This window comes from Phasianus colchicus, chromosome 2 (genome assembly GCF_987193195.1).
Source record: "Phasianus colchicus chromosome 2, bPhaCol1.hap1.1, whole genome shotgun sequence".
NCBI lineage: Eukaryota > Metazoa > Chordata > Aves > Galliformes > Phasianidae > Phasianus > Phasianus colchicus.
This window is the reverse complement of record NC_143437.1, coordinates 26,982,193-26,998,308: the sequence shown is the minus strand read 5'-3', so window position 1 is coordinate 26,998,308 and position 16,116 is coordinate 26,982,193.

Sequence of the window (16,116 nt, the reverse complement as noted above, 5' to 3'; positions counted from 1 at the left end):
ACCTTCAAGCTCTTGCCATACCAAGGCTGATCGTAATCACGTTGGTAGCAGCACTCTATCACGTGACTCCTCTGGCTTCTGTAATGCAGTTCCTGATTTACTGTGAAAGATGAAAATCAAGGCCACAGCAGCTCCATTTTAGTTCTTCCTTCAGAATGTCATGCATGTCATTTATTCAATTGCCAGCTCTACAAAGGCCAAGTAATGAGATAGCTGTGGTTCACCTCTGTGCATTCTGTACCTTGCTGAATGACTCTCTAGTCATAGAACTTCCAGTTTGGGGAAAAAAAAAAAAGGTGGAAAAAAAGTATTTGCATTCAAGAAAGCTTAAGTTATTTTACTGCTGGAGTATCACATAAGATGAAACAGCTGCTAAGTTTACCTGACTGAACTTGCTAAATCAGAAGTGAAAGTATTGACACAGCCTCTTCTTCCAGCAGGACTAAATAACAGCCATGCTGAGCAGCTGGAAAGCAATAAAGTCTCCAATCACAAAATGAAGATTTGTCCTGGCCCAAGTCAGGCACCTAAGGGGATGTCTTCATGATCTTCTGCATGAGCCTTGGGCCTTCTCTGCCCCCATTTGAGGCAGGTGCCAAGCTGTGGGCTGGGGAGAAGTTGAGCAGCCATATTAGAGTAGCAGTAAGCACGAGTAATCCAGCAGGATTACTGGGTCAGACTTAGCACTCTGCTCCTGGAGTGGCTCATGTTCAGGAGGAACAGCTCAGCAGAACCAGTCTGCAGAGCAGCAAGTTGACCAAAATGCTGCCACATCCCAGCATCTGCCTTCCCACCTCCCGCAGGTTGAATCAGTGTGAACTGATTCTGGGGCTCTTCATTCCCCCATTCACATCACAGGGATCATAGTCAACTTAGCACTGTGCACAAGAGCATTTCATTTTACCTTTAGATACAGCATTATTACAATATCTGAGCCCTTTTTTGAACCTGGCACTACATATCTGTGTGTTATTTTGAGTCCTCCCTAAGGACCAGAATTGAATTATGTTTTTAGAAAGCATTTGTTCAAGGGGTCTCTAAATCTCTCTGCAGCTGTCACTCAAGCCTGTCTCCGCAGCCATTTGTTACAGTGCCACTAAACCTGGCACCTTAATTACAGCGTGCCAGCTCTTGAGTCTGTTACGAAATGAACACAGAAGCATTGGTGTTTTCTATTTTCGCATGAAAATGATTCACAACATAGAATGTACTGTACTACAGAAAGGATGGAAGCAAACAGTGCCATGATGAGGAGACAGAGGCAATGGCTCACTGCTGTGATGCATGCGTGTACCAGGCATTCTAAAAATGGCCTTCTTCACAATTAGCTAGAAAAAGCTCTAAACCATAAAAGGAAAACCATTGGTCTAACAGCAAGTGATGCCAGCAGGCTGCTTGAACTCGAGGAAGGTGATAATTCAAAGAGAGGTGACACGTCAAAGCTTGCATGACATCCACTCATGGCTACCTTCATTACCAGGCAACCCTTGGTGCCAGGCTTTGCTTTGAGCAGAAAACACGTGCTGCGCTTGATAAAAATGATATGCTCCAAATAGGACCGATCACTGCTATTCACTAACAGCTTGACTGTGCCACTGCTGTCCTGCATACAGCCCCTTGTCAAATCCAGGGCGCATAAGGGCTGGCTGAACAGCAGCTCTGGGGAGCTCAGGGGCTGCTGCCCACATATTCCCCATGGAACACGCTTGGCAGAGAGAAGGCTGTGAGTAGGCTGAGCTCTGGCAGATTGTTCTTCCCCCACCACAACTGAAAAATGAAAACAACGCTGCTGAGAGCACTCAGCTGGATGTCATCTGAAATATGAAAATGTGGGTGTTGCTTCCCTCAGTGTGTTCTTGGGACCTCCTCATGCTTGGCATGGCCAGGCACACTTCAAGGATGGCACACTGCTTACAAGGACCTCTATGAACTCCAAAGGCACAGCAACACTGGCTAAGAGAAGTTTGCAGTGGATACAAGTGTGTGGGGGGGGGGGAGGCGGGGGGCAGGGGGAACTCCAGCTAATGTTGATAAATTATAGATTTATATATATAAATTATAAACAGATTAACACATACCTCCCAAGAGCCTTTGAGATACACTTGGGCATGACTCTAGGAAAATATATGCACAAATGTAAGCATAGAAGCTCCTACCAGAACAGGCAATGTATTGCAGCTGCTAATATGCTGTTTGCTGTAAACCAGTATCAGCAAAGTTAATGGTTGTATACATTTACTCCTTCGCCTGTCAGGAATTCATGCATAACTCAGCCATGGTCGTGGCAGCATGTCTCACAGTAGAAAGGCCCTTTTCCATTTTGGGGCTGAATCTATTTGCTAGCCAAGAATTTCACAATACTATTCACTTCTAGATACTAGGATGGAAATGAAAAGAGGATTTTTATCTTGCAAAGCAAGTTACCTATGCTGTATCTGTCACACCTAGAGTTTCAGAAGGAATGGTTTGGGCTGGAGGGGACCTCAAAGCCCACCCAGCTCCAACCTCCTGCCATGGGCAGGGCTGCTCCCCACAGCCTCATCCAACCTGGCCTTGACACCTCCAGCAATGGGGCACTCACATATTCTCTGGGCAGCCTGTGCCACTGTGTCATCTTCCTCTGGGTAAAAAATTTCCTCCTAACACATGACCTAAAATTTCTCCCTTTAAAGAGAAAGTTTAAAGCCATTCCCCCTTGTTGTACCACTATCCGCTTGTGTAAAAGGTCATCTTCCCTCCTGTTTGTAAGCTTCCTTCAGTTACTGGAAGGCCACAACAAGCTTTCTCTGGAGCTCTCTCATCTCCAGACTGAACAAGCCCAACTCCCTCAGCCTTTACTCAAAGGAGACACGCTCCAGAACATTATCGTTAAGAAATAAAATAAGCATTAGCACAGTTCTGCAGTGTTTACTTGAAAGAATAGCAAAGGAGTGCAATAATACAAATTAACTGAGACACTCTGCCCTGTGATATGTAGATGCTAAACTTTCATTTGAAAATCCTTTAGGATCTCATTAAGAGCTCTATGCCAGGCTGCCTGTTACTGCAGGAGAGCCATTCTGAATAAACAACTTCTTAAATGAGTTACAGGTGCATCTGTTCTACAGTAATTTACAACAAGTTATGCATAGCACCCTTTAAAACCGTACTTCCAGCTTTGGAATTTCAGCCTGAATCTGGTATGCCATAGTGTCAGATGGGATCTGTTTGGCTGCTGTTTTGTAGAACAGCCTTACACTTTCTAAGTATTTTGCTGTGTAATTGTTCTGTGCCTTCTCAGCTGACCTCAAGCTAGCAACTAGTTATAAACAGCATCCATATGGAAGGTTTTGGTTGTGAACCCCCAGTAATCTCAAAAGCAACTGCTCCACTTCTAAATCTCATCATAACAATGACGACACAAACCGAGGCCCCAGCGCAGTGCTGCTGTCTGCAGGGGCTCACTTTTCAATTTCATAAATGCACTGCAAAATCCTGTGAATGGCTTAAAATACACTTATAGTCAGGAAAAGGATTTTGTAGAAGCAAGGGCTCTGCATTCTATATTAATTCTGAATACAACCATAATATACACAAGTCTTACTTTCCAGTTGGTATTGTTGTGAGAAAGCTCTGTGCTATGAACAGTTTCATATCTATTGCTGAATGTCAGCTTCTCTATGTACAGGAATACTCGGTCATATTTTACATTTCCAATATAAATTTCATTTTAAAACAGGAAAGTCTTTCAATATTCACTATCCCAAAAGTTTGCAACTGTCAAGATTAACGGCTCCTGTTTCTTGTGGGGTTCTTGGACCTCCTGACATGCTGGGAAATGCCTTTTGCCATTAATCACCTTTGCTTTGCCACTCATCCCCAGGTCAGGCTTGCCACGCTTACACGTGAAGTATTCAACCTGTTATTGACAGAGAATTTGCAACACTTTTTGTTTTAGCTCAGTGAGAAAGGTCACAGGCTTCTAACAGCTTGCTGAAGCTTTTCCCTTCCCCACTACTAATCACTAGTCTAATATGGCATCTGAGGCTGCAGTACAGCTTCAGAACCAATACAACTCCAGAAATGCACATCTCTACCACTGCAGCCAACTGCAGGCTCTATCCCTGGCATTTAGCATCCCTTCAATTTTCTGTAGTCCAGTTATGCCTGTCATTCTAATGAAGCTTCTGCCTTGAGCATGCTTCTCTCTTTCTGTGAAGCTTTGATGGTTGTTTTGTCTTGCAGTACTTGGACACTGCAGTTTGTTTTACCACTTCAGTGACATGCTGACTTGTTCTGGATGGCATCCATAGTAGCCTTCCCCTGCTAGCTCATCTGCTTCCACTCCCCAGCTCATGTTTACAGGCATCTTGGTACTTCCCCAAGGGTTCCGTTATCAGTGCCTGACAATGTTTTTACTCTTCCTCATTTCTAGAAGCAGAATTAATTTCCTCCTTGCAGCGTTTATCCAATCGGTCTTTTCTTTGACAGAACCAGTCCCATGTGGCAAATGACCTCCAGCCAAAAGGATTCCTCTCTTCCTCTTCCCAGGACACTAGATCTGCCAGATGCCTATAGCAATATCTCCAGCAAACAGTTAGGAGACACAGCAAGACTTTCTGTGTGTTTGGGACAAATCCATTTCAGCCAGTAGCTATGGAGAATGGTGTTCAGGACCTCGTACCTCTTCCCCCCCCCCCCCCTTCTGAAGCATACATAATAAGTATTATTAATCACTGGCAGTTGAATGCTTGTCCTAGAATAATGACCCCTCAATGAGGCAGTTGAATGCAATGAACGCAAAATGAGAATGGCAGAATTTATAATGACTGGGTGAGGCATATGCTGGCTAGTTTGGTGGTTGGCACATCCCCTACCTACTCCTGCAGCCATCTGAGGACAAAGTTCTTGAGGAGCTAAGATTAATTAATAACATTCTAAGCACCGTGGCTAGGATCCAGGTAAGAAGATCCTCAATAAGGTATCTTTACAGAAGCAAAATTATTTATTTCTCATCCATATTATGCAAACTAATGATGTGCTTTTATGCATAGTCTTTCATTGGTCATAGGTCAGCTGACTTTTCAGCTCTCCAAATGTTTCATTCATAAGCCTGCTGTCCTGTTTTATCTATCACCTCTGTCACACTTTTACTGTATTGCCTGTTCAACCTCTTCTCTATCCTGTCCAGTGTTGCAATTAACTTACCACCTGCTTTTTCATACTAAATTTAATCTGATCTCTTGAAGAGATTGACACAAGAAAAATCTGTATCATGAAAGCTAGCTAATATGTAAAAAAAAATCCAGTAAGATCCTTTTTGTAGAAATATCTTGATTTGTACTTACTATATGTCAAAGGTTCTTACACAGTCTTTACCAGATAAGCTCCTTGCACTAGAGAACAGGACTATTTGATGGTGCATTCAGATATTCAAGCTGATGAAGGCTAATTCTTTGTTAGATTGTAGAGGAGGGGCATCATGCGATTTTTCACTGAGCATCTCATGATACTTTAGATTTGAATGGGGCTTATGGGGTTCGTGGATTGGCCTCAAGTCATCACCATGCTGCCACTAAGCATTTTCTTAAGAGCTGTTCTTTTCTTTAGAAAATTACTTATCAAATGTAAGAAGGTGATGGCTGGTTGAAAAGTCAGCTGTCCTGTTACCTGTACAAGCCCCAGCTTCACAATCCTTCCCAAAGGAAAACAAAGCAAAGTACACATGAAAAAAAATCAGGAGGTTCTGACTGCACAAAGGCTTTGTTTTTATGCCTGGCTACACCTGACAGTCAAAAATAAGGGAGAGGGGAGATGAGAATTAATATATATACATTACCATACCTAATGGTTATGAAATAGCTTAGGCTGGACCACAGCTATAAAAGATGAAGGTTTTATTTCTAGAGACAAATATGAAAGCCTTTTATGGAATATCATAACTCAGAACAGACTAGTAGAAGTTGGTTTGTGTAAAGCTACAATACAATGTGTAGCAATAATAGCAGAAAGCACAATCCTAAGCTACAGCAAATAAGAACAAGTCCAAAGGCAGCAACAATAGACACAAAAACAAAGGAAGAAGAAGGAAAAAAAAAAAATATAGCCTACCTTAAGAAGACCTCAGATACACAAGAAACACCAGGAAGATACTCTTGCCTCCACTGCCAACCCTTAAATGAGGCCTGGGATGGGGTGGATTCTGGCTCCACCCCTTCTGATCACTCAGGAACATTGAATGCACCTGAGCTCCTCTGGGTTGGCCCTGCCTTCCCACCAGGTGCTCAATCACTGGTTGAAGCCATGACTTAGCATTTCTGCTACAGTAATATACTAGGGTTATTTTAATCCATGAATTTTTCCTCTCCACAGAGTTACTACATATGTGTATATTTGTATATAGTTAATTGCTGAGATCAACTTCCACACATGAGAAGTGTCTTTTCTAGATTACATTTGATTGCAAAAAATCTCACTTTGGAGCACAGAAATAGGTTGCCCAGAGATTGTGCAGTCCCCTTCTGTGGAGATTTTTAAGACCCGTGTGGATGCCTACCTGTGTGACCTATTGCAAGGTACCTGCTTTGGCAGGGGGTTGGACTCCATGATTTATTGAGATCCCTTCCAACCTCTGCAATTCTGTGATTCTGTGAAAACAAGAAAGGAATGCGTAGGGGAAAACTTTAGTTATGGAGTAGATTACTGTGGTGACTGTGTCTGCAAACAAGTGATCTAGGTAGGACTTTTCTTTCAGGAGAAACATTCCTAATTAGTTCTCCTAGTAATTCTTCTTTTACCCTGAAATACCAGAGGATCCTCAAATAATGTGTGAGAGTTTTATACTAATAAAATAATAATATAAAGCCTTTAAGGTGACACGGGCAAATTAAAAAAAAAAAAAAGTAGGGGCAGAATATAGACCAAGAATGAGATATCTGTGTGTGGTCCTGCTCTGATTCAGTCATTAAAAAAAGCTATGGGTTAAAAAGCTGTGAGGAAACAAGCAGAAAAATTTTGCCAAGTGCACAGCTCTCGCTGGTCAGGCAACAAGGCAGGAGGACTGTGTTTGGAAAAGGACAGCAGGCAGCAATGTGCTCTGGGGACAGCAGGCATTTCCTTACTGTGGGCTCTCACAGAACGTGAGGATGGTGCAGGGAGCAGAAGGCAAGTAATGGCAAGAGGACTGTAGCTCTGCCATTCATAGAAAGGAGGGCAACCTGAGGCAAGTTGCTGTTGTCTGCAGTGCTGTGAGCAGTTGTGTTTTACTTTGATCCTGTATAAAAACATGAACTTATTTATCAGTCACTTGTTATTCCTTTCCCCTGGTCTTTACTTGTTGGAGCGGAGCTGTGGCCTATCATGGGAGTCATGGAAGGAGTTCTGATTTCCAGTATCCTGAGCAAATGTTTGAACAGGTAACAAAGGGAATGTGACTCCTTTATGTTGCTAATGATACCTAAGGAAACAGTTTATCAGGAACAAGCTATTCTATGCAATCTGAATGCTGTCTAAACAATGGTGAAATATTTAGAAATTACTCGATGCACTGTTAGATGATGGAATTCTCAGCTTCTTATTTACCTTATAGTATCCATATGTAATGCTTGGTAATGTATTTGCTGTAGCGTTGGCATGATTATCTGCATCAGTTAGAATGAGTGTTCATTTATAATCAACTGTGATTGGAATACTGTTCCAAGGCATTGAATTATTCACAACAAGAAATGTCCCATTAATCAATCCCAGACACTGAAGGACAGGTTTTAAACAAGACATTTAGCTGCCTAGAGATGCTAATGATGTATTTAGGCCTTTCTAACATCCCAGTATACTGTGAGCAACCACATTTCTTCAAAAATCCCTGGTTGTTCTGGTACCATTACTTACAATTAATTTCTTCCCTCTTTAAAATTTCTCGCATCAGTAGAGGTGCTGTAAGCAGTATGGAGAGCTCAAAAACTAAGACATTTTTGTAGAGAGCCAATTGGGAATTAAAGAGACCCTAGAAGTGAAAAATAATTATCTCCCTTTAGCTCTAAAAATAGTAATTTGTCACACACGTCAGAACGTTTTTCCTAAGTTGCATGCTCTCCCTCTTGGCTGCACCAAGGCAGTGCTGGGTGTGGAGCTCACTGTAAGGCCAGGTTGCTAGAAACTGAATGCATTAAACAAAAATCTCCATCAGCATCAGTGCTCATTCCTTGTTCTTGACTGGGGCCGCCTCATAGTTTTTAAGAGCTGTTTGTTTAAAAACCTGGGTAGCAACAAGCAAAGTTTCAGTGCATCCAGATGATTCACATTGCAGCTATCAATGCTATTTCAAGCTCTGTGTGTTAAAAAATACATTATAAGGGCATTTATCTAACCCCACACAGCTTTTGCTGTTGATGGGCAACACAAGGTCTGTGAGTCACCCAAGACACTCAATCACTGTGGCTAATAAAGGGTGAAAACAGCTCCCCATGGCAGCAGTTGGGTAATGTTGATTTTAACCCAAGCCCATTCTTTTCCATGATGTGAGAGCTATTTCCTGGTATCTCTGCCTCATGAACTACCCTGCTGACTACACTATGAATGCAATACAAATTATCGTGAAATCCTTACTCCATCAAAGATGATGGCAAAGCACCCCTTGTGCTCAGGGAGGACAAGGTTTCTCCTGCAGCTCTGTCAGCTGGGAGAGAAGAGTCGTGGGGCCAGAAAGCTCTGATGTCCTCACCAAGCAAGAGGGGTGAAATGTTGGCCAGCCTCCAGCGTGGAAGTGTTTGTCAATGTCTTCAAGTTTCAAAATTTGTGTTGTTTTATGCAATCTAGTTTTTATATGCCTTAGGCCAAATCCTGCTTTCAACCAAGCACTCCCACAAAGTCCATGGGAGTCCCAGTCCCTCGGTTTGGGCAAAATGAGGTTACGAAAGCAAAGCTTGTGACTTGCAGGCCTCAGACATGCAGAGGTGCCAATCTTTGCCTCGTTGACTTCCCCTGTATAGTCAGGGAGGCTGAGGGCTTGCATTAATTTGGCAGGGTGATGCTGTGCAGGATTCCTGCTGCAGCTCGCTTGTAAGATCAGCCTGGTGGTTGTACAGCTCTGCTGGCTTTTGTCACAGCAGAAATGCACGTCCAGGCAACAGGGCAGGAGATCCATGAGAAACTTTGAATTCAACAGGAGACCCAGAATGGTTTTAGAAGTCTAATACTGGCCTTACAGATATCTAAACTTTTAGCTGATATCTTATTTAGGATATAGGATTCTCATGCAAATTACAGCCAGGAGGAAAGAACTGTAACATCTGCTCTGTTTTTATAGCTACCTCTCTAATAGATGGTAGCAAATCCATTTAACTAAGCTGTACAACATCATCACTTCTGCTTAATTATAAATCTGTTGCATATCATTCTGGTTTTTGAAAATGAATATGGATAAACAGACTTACCTCTAATTTATATTGATCTCTATCAAGAGATGAACAGATGATGAACTTAAAACATCCCGTTCTATTCCAGTGCATTTTCCATCTGTACAGAAATGGAAAAATGTTCGCTGTAATTAAGAACAAACCTTTCAAGGAAATGATTATGGGAGTAAGAAAAAAAAAGAGCTAAAGAGCAAAATCATATGTGAGAAAATATTGTTCCATATTGCCAAGGTTGGCTGACACCAGAATAGAGAGGGTAGGAAATACGCATCTCAGTTTGAGTAACGGGTTCTGTCCTTCTGGCAAAATGCCTAATGTTGAGCATGTTGCTTAATATCTATGCTCTCCAGTTTTCTTGCCTCTTAAGCAGAGGCAATAGCATTCTAAAATGGACCTGAGAACACTTTAAAAGCAACTGGTTTGTTCTTATCCCGACATTGTGTTAGTCAGAAAAAACAGTCATTCATCTTCCAAGTCTTCCACTAAATTGAGAGGCATATCTAGAGAAGTGACAAAATCTGAACACCCAGCAAGAGAGAGACAGCGTGGCAAATTGGCCTCTCATAAACTGCAAAGGCTGAAGAGCGCTTCAGCCTTCACTCTCTGTGGGAAGAACCTGGCACTTGTAAGGTCTAGACTTGTAAATATCACGGCACCTTGAAGTGGTATCTGGAAACTTCTGTCTGCCAGGAAGGCACTGCGTGCAGGGAAGCAGAACTCCCCACTAGGATCACAGAATTTTGACTGCAGCACAGTATGCAACTTGGTTGGCACTTGTGATTCCTGTAATCTGTTGCTCCATCTGACCAGGTTTGGAGGAAAAAAGTAGAGCAACCGAAGATCCTTTTTACTCAGCATCACTTGCCTGATGCCATTTATCTTCTATGTAAAGTATCTTAAATGGATACAATTTGATTAACACGATAACTGTGAGGATATATATCCGCAGATGACAAATCTTGGTGACAATGGGATTGAGTCTAATTTGACAATGGTGAAAATGGAATGTAAATGAAGAGGGAAATTGTTCTCAGTTTATCCAAGCACAAGCATCACAAAGATCACCTTATCAAGCATCTCTTAATTCTCCCGGGGATCTGGATATTCAGCTAGCTCTGGGGCCAACCAACAACACTCAGCTGTACTCAGTGCCTCCGAATACCCTTTCTCTTTTATGAATGTTATTTAGAAAACCACTAAATGCAGCTCAGTGGTTCTTCCATTGGAGACAGAAATGATAACAGGACATTTACTTCTGCCTTGGAGAAGAAAGTGAATATACATTTTTGTTTCATTCTTAATTTCTGTAGCTGTAGGAGACCATTAGCTTGTTTCAATAACCTATTCCAATGACACTCTGTTTTACAGCCCCATAACATTCAAAATAACATGAAAAATGTAGATGTAGAAGTATTCTATGTAAGACTTTGCACATTTATAGCCGAGCAGTTTAAAAAGAAACCCAGCGTTACTTATTTGTGCTTGCTTACTTGCATTACTTTTCAGCTTGGATAATACCACTTAGATGGTTTATGATTATTTCATATTGAATTTCACTCCAGGCTCCCTCTGTATTAGCACAGGTCTTCAGTGACTGAGTGGTTGCAAATCCTGTGGGAAAAAGATTATTTCTTTGTTGGAAGATGGAACTTCTTTAAGAACTGGTTTAAGCCACAGATGACTGATGATGGATCTTCACCAGTAGCATGTAGGTCCTGGTGCTGTACTGCCTCAGCAACCCCAGCTGTGGTGGCACCTCCCAGCCATGCTGGCCATGGCTGCCAGAGCAGGTTAGCTGTGACAGCTGAGCTTCAGAGATTGTTCTGATAAGTTCAGATTAGTTTCTCAAAAGGTGGACAAGATAGAAGGGAGACAGAGGGACCCAACTTTTGGGAAGGATATTCAACTTCATTGCTTGTCAGGAGAGGAAGAGTCTGAGAAAGAACTACAACAACCTATGTGGATACTTGCAGATGTGCAGACCAGCCGTAGTCTCTCCCACTCCTTGCTCCTTACATTTGTTAACGATTAAATTTGATCCATGGCAGCTGCAGGCTGCTGAAACAGGCTGGACAGAAAGGAGAGAAGCATGTCACGGGATGGTTTCAGGGAAACTGCCCTAGATACCTCCTCTCATTGAGTTTGTCAATGGCCAGCTTGTCTGTTATCTCAGCTCCCATCCTCTGTCTCACACCCACCTTCACTTTGCAGTAATTTATGTCTGTGTTTCCCTTTAAGTCAATTAACTGGAAGAAAAAAAAAAGAAAAAGAAAAAAAAACCAACAGAAAATGTATTATGTTTGTAAATGTGTAAAATCTGGAGATCTTCCTGGCCTTTCTTCTCTGAGCTTTCCACTGCTGCAGGCAGTGAGGCTCAGCAGCACTTAGGGGAGCAGAGGGGACAATATGACCACAGCAGGTCATTTTGTCTTTCCAGTTTGGCTTCCCTACACGTATGTAGAGATAATGACACTCTTTTCCTCTGAAGACTGCTTTTAAGACCTCAAGATGAAAATGACTATTCAAAGGCATTAATTGTTAGTGAACAATACACAGCACAAAATCATTCAGCTCTTATTTGGAGATTTCAAGTGTTTTTTGCAACACTATTCCTGAAGGAAGTTTTTTTTCCAACAGCCCTAATCTGGGAGTTTTCTGTTTGCTCCTCCCTCCTTTATCTGGTATTTCTTGTTTTCCATTTGCGCAGGAAACACCGGGGCCTGGAAACTATACACCCACATAGTGGTTTCCAAAGCAGTGATGAACTGCTGCTCGTTCAGGTCATGAGCACCACACCTCCTTCAGCATGTGAAATATGGGGAGGAATATGAGGGGGAAGGCAATGTCCCTTGTCTTCAGGCACGATTTCTCACCCCATTGCGCTTGCGATTCACCACTCACCTGTCTGTCCTAAACAGCACTTTCAGAGGGTGCATGTGGCCATAGAGTGGTCAGCTGGGTGCCTTCTGTGGTGGGTAGGAGTTGGCAGCTGGCCTTGGGGGCTTGCTTGGAGGACAGCCTTAGCCAGGCTTGTGTAGTTTTACTTTCTGGCCCTAGCTCAGGATTGCACTTAGGTCAAAGAATAATTTAAAGTATTGACTTCAGTGGGAATTCTTGTGCTCTGAGGGCTGTGCATGCGTTAAGAGTCTTTGTGTTGGGCTGTGACACAAATGGCACTCTGTGCTGGTTAAGGTCGCTGAAGTGTTTTTTGTTCTGCTTTTGTTCCATCTCTGGCACTTTACATTTGCTTATAACTTTCTGATACTTCATGTGTCAAGCTGAACTGCTACAGATAGTTTCCTTTTGAGAATGGCTTCATGCATGGGGGTCTGAGGGAAACCAGCCATTTTGGAGAAGGAATGGCCTTTATTTCCATGTTCTGGCTTTAAAATTTCAGAAATGCTTTCAAAACCATACATGTTCCCAACTGGAGGCCAGTAGTGCATGGTGCAAGGACCCTCTTTCCTGAGATCCCTAAGACTGAGCATTTCATATGCACGCTAAGTTGACCTCTTTTTCATTTGTTTTAATACATTTTCTTGAAGCAATATTAAAAATTATTCATGGGATGGTATCGGTGTGCTGTGTTTCCAGCATGGATAAAGCCTTATGTTTCTGCTCATGTGAGTGAGATAAGTAACTGGGCCTTAATACTGAAAGCAAAGTGGGATATATTCGAAGTAAACTGTATAATAAGCTCTTCTTGTATTAAATTCATCTCTGTTTCTCTTGCTCTGTTGCTCTTGCTGAAATTTAAAATGTTAAAACTATGTAGGCCACTCTGAAAGTAACGCTTCCTATTCATTTTCATAGAAACTACAGCAAAATAAACAAACAGCAGTTTGATAGAGGAAGTTCTCAGCTAGAAAGAACTGTTTTTCAACACAGTCATCATCATTAGCTGAGCATTTTCACCAGTGATGAACAAGAGCCTGCATGCTGCGCTCATGAAGGCCTGCACCAGTGAGGTGACCCACTGTTTCACAGCTGCTACGATGGCATCATTGCTGGGGAAATGTTGTCCACACAGTTCAGCTTTCACTATGCCCAAATCCACTGTTTGGTCTCCATAAACATTCAAGCAAGTGTCGATGAATGTCAGTGGGTACCATTTTTTCTGCATGGAAGAATCTAATTCCACACCTTTGCTTCATATTGCACTTCCATGTCAGACGCCATTTTGTCAGACTGCCCCTCTGCTGCCATCTGCCACACAGCAACAACATGTATGGGGTATTGGTGGGAAGGTTCAACCTCTCCTGCCGTACCACCAACATCCACTTCAGAAATGATGGGCAAATGTAATAAAACAGGAGGCATTACTTTTAGAGCAGCCCTTATATGTAATTTCTACCACAATTCTGGAAGTGGAAATGTTAACTGGATTCCCTTAAACTCGAGGAATCTTGAGACTTAACCACATGTTTGTCTGCGGCTTTGGCCTGTGAGGTTTGGGTTGGGTTACTTTGTGCTGCTTCCTGCTACTGGTGGTATAGTTAATGCAGAGAAAGGAGAAGGAAGGAGGGAGGAATGAGAGAAAAGGACCTGTGTTCTCAGCACTGTGTGCATGTCTGGCCCTTCATGGGTGGGAATATGGCTTCAAGAGACAAAAAGTCCTCCTTGTCTCAGATGCTGCTTTACAACCCTCTTTGGTGACATGGTTTCCTCAGCAGATGTGAAAATGGTCCACACCCAGCCTGCCACTCTGGGATAAACTGGAAGAAATGAAATCTGGAGGCTGTGGTTCCTCTCAGGCCACCCCATGCCCAGGAGAAAGCTGTGTTGCTCCTCTTTGTTATGGAAAGATGGGCAGAAAGAGGGTGGAGTGGGTGGGTGGAGTCGCCTCCATGGAGAGTGAAGACAAATGGAGAAATGCAGGGGTGGAAAAGCTGCCTTTATCAGGCATGATACATCTCCCTTTGATTGAGACACATCAAAGCAGAGAGCTTCAACATCTTCTAGTATGTCTTACTTCAAACTATCACCACAGAGTTGGGTCAACCCAGAGCAGGCTTGATCCTTTGTCAGGCGGGTCTGGTAAATGTTCCTCCCCAAGGGACGAACAAGGCCTTTGTAGCCTCTGAGTTATCCGCAGTGGTGTGCCTGGTTCTGGTAATCAGTAACTAGCTAAGGATAGAGGAGTGGCGCTTGTGCATGTGAACCATCTTAAATATTGGAGATAGTGTGGACTTGTGCATACCAACCAATTCTGCCTGTGCCATGTTGGTATTTCTTCTAGCATGGTGCTTCTGAACGGGTAGGGGGAGAGCCTTGCTGTTGGGATGTGCATGTTTCCTGGCTGGCGTGCGGTTCTGTGCAGCTAGTAAGAAAACACCCCTGTTATTTTAGCCCCCATTCTATGCCCTGTTGTTTATCATGGACAAATTGCATTCTTTGCTAGTAAGCCCAAGCGTCACCTGCTAAGACCACAAACACTACAAGAAAGACCTCTTTGGTTTTATAGTGCCTAGCCCAGAGGGAACCCAATCCCAGCTGGAACTTTGAACTCTCTAGCAATCTGAATAGTTCTAAAGGTTGCTGTTCCTGTGGATGTGAAGTGAAGCTTGTGCCTTATGGCAGGAGAGAACATGGCTGTCATCGCTTCTGTGTTGTGAACACGTGGTAACGTGAGAGGTGTGTGACAGCAGGATTTTGTTGTTCCCTCTATGTAAAAGATTGCTTTGAAAGGATATTAGGAAATACTTATTCTCCAACAGAGTGGTGAGGCACTGGAATGGGCTACTCAGGGAGGTGAGTGAGTCCTTGGAGGTGTTCAAGGAATGTGAAGATGTGATATTAAGGAAAATGTTTTAGTGGGGAAATATTGGTTGTAGGAGTATGGTTGGACTAGATGACTTTAGAGGACTTTTCCAAATGTGGTGATTCTATGATTTCTGGGCAGATAAATTATATGCAAGTCCTTAATTTTGGAATGTGGAAAGGTTTCGTTAACTTGCTTTGTCCATGGAACTCCTGGTGTACAGCAGTGCTTGTGCCTCACCACAGACTCTTCAGCCACTGTCCACCAAAGGAAGAACCTGGCTGGTGCGTGCTCCAGGGCTGGCCTTTGCTCTCACATTACTTTGCTGTGAATGGACTTGTTGTGCCTGAGTTAATGAGGTGCTGTGAGAAGTGGTTGCTTTGTCCCCGTCCCAAACAAACAAACGGAAAGAAAAGGCTGATGAATATCTCAAGGCAGCAACTTGACCCATAGGGCAATTTTGCAACCAATTATTTTATGCTGGTGCAACCCTGGGATTTCCCTGTGAGTAGGTGAGGTGGTTCAGATGTTCTCTCATCTCCCCTTTGAAAACAAACCTCACAGACCGTGATGCAGCTATTCCCACCTTGTAGAGAAAATACATCTTTTGATAGCTTTAAAATTAACCAGTATCGATGTTAAATAGAAGCACTCTGCAGAAATCAAAACATACTAGTGAACTTGGTGACTCCAGCTTCCTGCTGCTCCTTGTCTGGACGTGGCTCCCATCGTACTGACATGGCTGCCTTCAAGGCAGTAGGGGACTCATGACTGAGTTTTCCTTATAGTTGCTTTCAAATACTTATCTGTACAAGGATAATGTGAGAACTGTGTTGCCTCTTGTCAGGGTTTCAGGAAGGATTTTAATCTCCTGTGCTCCTTCAGCTTGCTGAACACCAATAGAAGTGGCTTATTCCTGCTGGTGTAGGACCAGTGCTCCTGATTGCCCTCTGGCCTAAGCAG